Genomic DNA, 6166 nt, shown 5'->3' with positions numbered 1-6166 from the left:
ATTTTTCGCTCCTACATACGTTCTGTTTCGCTCCTGTAGCGTTCATTCGTTAAGCATCAAATAAATTAATGTCAATCATAGGCACCAAAGCTTATTTGTGCGGGCCGTATAATTTTTCACGATGAGTTAGGATAGTTGCCAGAATACATCTATACTGCCTTTAATAAAGCACACAATGGGACCTCTTTCTCGAGCTCAAATAAAGCCAGGAGCACGCAGTAAAAAGAAGAAAAATTGCTTTCTTTTTCATCGTCACACGTACAGCTCAATACTGCATATAGTACGCATCAGGACTGGTACGGAAAGTATACTAAAGACGACTCATAAATGACGCTAACCGCAGTTATCCTTACTAAGGTACTGCCTTAGAGTGGCATTGGACTCCTTTTAGTTTCTACGATTCCACGAGGGTTCATACGCGGTACACTAGCCCGTTGTATTATCACCCTCTCTTGTGCGTGTGCTTCATGCAATGCAGTAAATTCCTGCAGTCAGAACCGGTGTCCACGAAATTTCATTGCATAAAGCGTGCTGAGAGTCTCGTATTATTCCTAACCCAGTTTATCTGGTATGTAGCAACGGCGTCATTTTTTCTGAGAGAAGAGGGCCAGCAGAGCTCAAGGGTCCTTCTCCACCGCCTTCAATGGAGAAAGGCAGAAGAGGCAGCTGCCACAACGACCTGGAATAACTACATTCAAACAGCAAGAAACCGCTTAAAGAACAAATACATAATGAAAACTTTAGTATTTCATTCTTTTCCTTAACTAATGGTGCGCGCAAAACAAGTCTCCAGCTACTGACGCGGGAACGGAGACGTCCAAAAAGGAAACAAGAGGCGCACTAACTAATCTGCCCTGCAGACAACTTTTGTATAAACCGATTATATGAAATTATGGCAATATGAAGTTCATATATAATAGAAAAACATCTAAATATAAATTTGTTCTATATGTGTTCCATATATCTTCTTTAGAGTTAACACATTCTTTCCATGTGTTTGCATGTGGTCATACGGAGTCAGTTAATTTCATATGCGGGTCAATATAACGCATATTCTTTGCATATCCTGCCCAGATAACATATATAAAAAGGTATGCAATTATGAAACTATGCACTATGGAAACTTTTAGTTTACGCTCTCAAGAACAGACCTTAACCGCATCGTCACAGCAGATGAGCATAGAGGGAAAGCACAGCTACACGCCTCCTGTGTTTTACTGCATGGATGGGCAATCGTATGCAACAAAAAGAATACATGTAAGAAGGGCAGCTAGATAGAAATTCAGCCCACATCTCACAAAGCTGTACACAATCTCGCGATCCATATGGACTAGCTTTCTCATATAACGAACATGAGTCCGATGTGGCTTTTCAACGCCATCAAAGCCAGTGTATTCGCTTATGTCGCGGTTTGAACGTTCGGGGTGTATCGAAGCCAGAAGCACTCTGCATCTGCCCATTAATGCCACGAGGGCTGTAGCAGCACGAAGGAGCTAATTTTTGAGGCAGTAACTCACAGAAGAACCTTACAACCTAATTCCTCGCGTCTCCAAGTAGCAATCGGCGGCATTTCTCTTTGCGCGCCGGAACAATCGCCGCGCGGACTCTTCAGTGCGTCTCCCACAGTTGGTATTATGGTTTAAAGCCATAGTGCAAAAATTTAAATCAGCTAAAATAGCTCATTTTAATCCAGCTGAAAACACGCGATGCTTTCCTTTTTATTTGCTTACCTTTCTGGAGGAAATTTTCCTGATAAACTTGTGGTACAATTTTACAGCCATATCGGTGCAGTAACTCAGTGCGACTGCCGAGAATACCCGCTTAAGTGTCGCATGCTTACAACAGCGACAAAATTCACTTCAACATGCCCTGCAAAAGTGTTCTCGTCGGCAAGCCCAACTGGTTCCGTGACTCATGTCACAACATCGCCGTTCGTCGGAACAGATGTCCACGTTCCTTGCTTTTGCAAGCAATATATCTTATCCTAATGGGGAGCGTAGCAGGTAGTTGTGCGAAGGGCCAGAACAACTGTTACGGAAAACGTTTTGCTGCTGTTCAGTGCTGGTTTTCTTGGTAATGAGCCCGAGTACTGACCATACTACTAAAAATAAAAAGACACTGCATATGAACTCCTCCTGGGAGCTTTATTGCGGACATTGCTTGTACAGCTGTGCATTTATTCTGTGATTAACAACACGTCAAAAAAGCTAAGAATAATAAAGCCTGAGAGCCTTCAGCAGAACTAACTTTCACAAATGGAGTCTTCGCCACACTGCCCGCTTCAATATCAATCTACAGACTATACGGGCGAAAGGCCACCGTTTCCCAGTATCAGATGATCAGCATCGCGTTTCATATTGATTAACGTTGGCTTTTTATTAAGTATTAGATTGCACTTTGCACGTACACATGACACAGCATGCGCAGAAGACTCATATGTTATCTCTACTGAAGCGCTCGAAATTAGACAATGAGTTGTTCTATAAGCTTACTTGAGTTCGCCCTAAGTTATTACCTCGAAAGGAAGTGTGTAGTACGTTTAATAAAGTGTGTTTATAAAAATTGTAATGCAGCTATACACAGTCGGTAGCTTATCAAAATTTACAGCTGCGCGAAGAAAAAGAAGCCGAAAAGGCAAAATAAAAGGCATCAAACTTCGCTGGTCGTACCTACACTATCGTTTCAGCATTTTATCGCCGTTCGTGTTTCTTCGCTGTACTTTAAGCTTTGAAGATAAGCAGTGTCCGGAATAAGAAGCGTCTCAAGCTATAAAGGTTTGCCGCGAGCATTTTGGCAACATAATTATTAATGCGTAAGCATTAGGTGGGTATGTTGGAAGGTTCGTGTCATTACTAGTTTGTCCGCAAGTTTATGTTCGAACGAGACGAGTTACAAAAAACAAAGTGGTTGTATTAGATACAGAGGATGCAAAATGGCGCCGGGGAAATATTCGGTGCATTTAGCTTATTATGTAATTAATTAAAGCATATAAACCAATCAGACGTCTAAATAGCCGGGAGGTGTAATGTCGACGTCATATAATGGAGTCACATGGTATGTAACTTCGGATCACGGGTCTCAGCTTCCCGTCACATGAGCTTTTGGATGTCAAAATAGTGACATTTTCATGCGGATGTCTGGAGGTGACGTCACTGTGACATCCAAAAACCGGAAGTGGAGATGATTCGACATGAATGAGCCAAATAAACGAGTGAAAATTATTAGAAAATATGTCGTTCAATCCAAGACAAAAAAAGAAAGTTCCGAGAGCACTGCAGATTCTGAAGCTAAGAAATGCGAAAGCCTGAGCGTTGCTGCTACACACGGTACATCGCACGCCCCTTGAACCCAGCCTGTGCTCCATTGAACGCATCAAAGTTTACTGGCGTGCTATGATTGGTTTACAAGAATGAAAAGGCGCAGTCTCTGTTACTCGTTAAATCTCGCCAACACATTTTTCGGACAAATCTCGCCGACGCGAGATTTTCACCATGAGCCTAAAAAAGCTTTAGCTTTAAAAAAAAAAACAAGAAAAAAACATGCGCAGCTTGCTGAACAATCTCGATAACAGCCGCAGCTGCTATCATTATTTACTCAGTGTGAAATCTCTAAAATGGCTCACGATGTATCATGTGCAGCAGCAGCGCTCACGCTTACTTATTTCTCCAGTGCCGATACCGCAGTGCACTCGGAAAATTTTCATTTTTAAGCGATACTGCTGTGCAGCTACTTCTCAGCGGCGACCACTTGACCATACAGTACTTATTGAAGAAATAAAAAAAAACTCTCTTGCTCTCACTTCGACGTATGCAAAAGCTATTCAGAGATCTCTCAAACGTATCCAGATACTCGCAGCCAGTAGTTTTCTGACTAGTACAAATTCGAGGTGTAAAATGGGTTAGCTAATTCATAATTAAAAGTCCTTAGCCTTCGTCATGTTTAGCATCTTTCCATTATATGTTGATCTGTAATGAAGACAGTCTTCATTGTGTAGTTTGCCGAGGAAGGTCTACCTGGCCAAACAGTACCGGCAGTTATCACTATACCATCGAGGAAGGAGTAGTCGCACTTTCTTTTTCAAGCTGTAGCTTTTGCGTGTCAACAGAGTACTGCTGCAAAGCATTTCCAATTGGGCTTTTCATAATTTACACCGCAACACAATAACTTACCACTAGTGGTTCTTAAGCAGACATGAGAAGGGCTGAGTATCACACTGTAGATGTTTATTGCTGCTATTTACTGTTCGTCGTCGTTATGTCCCGACGATCATTTGTGCTGCCCTTGTACAGGCATGCATAAGAAAGGCTGAACTCGGCGCCGCCGGGAGTAAGCTCAAGTATGTACCGTCTTTGCCAAAAGTTACCAGGCTACATGTCCCGCTTCTCAGTCGGGTAGTAGAAAATTCGTGCCACTTCTGAAGCTGTAAATCTGTGCAATGTAAAGGCGAGCTCCAGTCCTCACTTCTCAATAAGCTGTAATCCTCTGGAAATCTATTTTTGCGTTAGAATACACGCGAGATGCAAAACATGCAGCCTGGTTAGTTTCGGCAAAGACGCATAACAGCAAGGCACGTACAGTCGCACTTCGTGACTCTTCGAACTTCAGTCCTTCGACTACTGGAGAGTCTAAAAAAGCGAAAATATTTTCTCGAAATCTCTACTTTCTGTCTTCGCAAGTGTACAGCGTTTCTTCGACGCTTTTCATTTTCCTATTAAAGTCGCCCTAGCACATATTGCCCGTATATGCTCCTTCATATTATCAGCAGGCGCATGTCTTGCCCACTTGGTTGACGACTGGGCAAGTTGGTACTGGTTCATCTTAAAACCAGCCAATAACACAATACAGAGTACAGAAGTACTCTGCGCACTGCATTTTGTTTCGCATCGGCATCACGCACCAGCCTGGAAACGGGCAGAAATAATCTGCGCATTATTCCAGGCAATTGAAGTCCCCTACCGCTGTACCTAATTCCTGCACCCAAAACTGGTCCAGTTGCTCATGGTTATTTCTAGTTCCCTTTACGATAGTACAGGACTTTCCCAAGTGCAGATCAGCTAGCGCTGAGATGTTTGCAAAGAGTCCATTGGCAGCTTCGCCTTTAGCCGGGGGCCGCGCTCCCTGATCTCAGTTGCTTCATTTTGGGACATAATATGCGGTAAAATTGTATGACTAGTAACTTTTGGATAGATTTTATTGTGGCCTGAGCCAACCGACCGTAGCAGAATACAAGGATAGAGCGGCTACTTGATAGTCGCAAGGGCGGCCATATTGGATTTTCCGCAGCGCCCCTTACACATTTTAAAAGTTGCGAATACCATTCAGGCAAATGTTAGAGCCTTAGAAGTAACATTTACTTGAGCAAACGTTCGCTGAAATGTAATCACTTGGCTTTTTGTTTTCCATCAACAGAATAACAATCTTGAAAATGGCAACAGAGGTCATTTTATTAAAAAACATAAATACAAAATATATAATGCGGACATTGCTTTGCGATGAAACAATTCTGAGCAGTTGAAGTTTATGTTTCTGCTGCCGCCAACAAAACTATTTTATCTCTGCTCCTATGTATTTCGTCCAGTACACATGCTCGCCACACGGCAAATGATTTAAACTTGACTGCCCAAGTAGTACGCCTCACTACCAGAAGCAATTGTTCCTGATGTTTATATTCCATAGTAGTGTTACTCTAATACGAGTAAATATTTCACGTCATTTCAAGAACGCAAGCATATTATGTGTCGAGCTGGTAGCTTTGCATGCACTTCAGACATGACAGTAAGTCTGTTCTTAACTATACAGTGCCACAACAATACCCGCATTTGTTCCCATCCTGGTTATCATATCTGCGATGTGCATTTGCTGGAAGTTAAATCGCAGCCTTGTACTTGCAGTGCCACCGCATCAAAGGCGAAAATACTGCGCTTCAATGGAAAATGAGCATTCTCAATGCATAAAGTGTATGCATACGCCTTCAACTGAACCTCATTTCCAAATTGCATATCAAAATTCAATATTCATGAACTTCATTCCAATGATATTATTTCGAGAATTGATTTATCCTAATAAAAAAAATGCGTTGCAAGAGAACTATATTGTGAAACGATCCTGAAAGATGTCTTTCAACCACGTTCAGAATTATACAAGGCAATATGTATTCCTTCAAATT

Source organism: Amblyomma maculatum, chromosome 6, assembly GCF_055883805.1.
Source record: "Amblyomma maculatum isolate TAMU_Amacu chromosome 6, ASM5588380v1, whole genome shotgun sequence".
Classification (NCBI taxonomy): domain Eukaryota; kingdom Metazoa; phylum Arthropoda; class Arachnida; order Ixodida; family Ixodidae; genus Amblyomma; species Amblyomma maculatum.
This window is presented reverse-complemented; position numbering follows the sequence as displayed.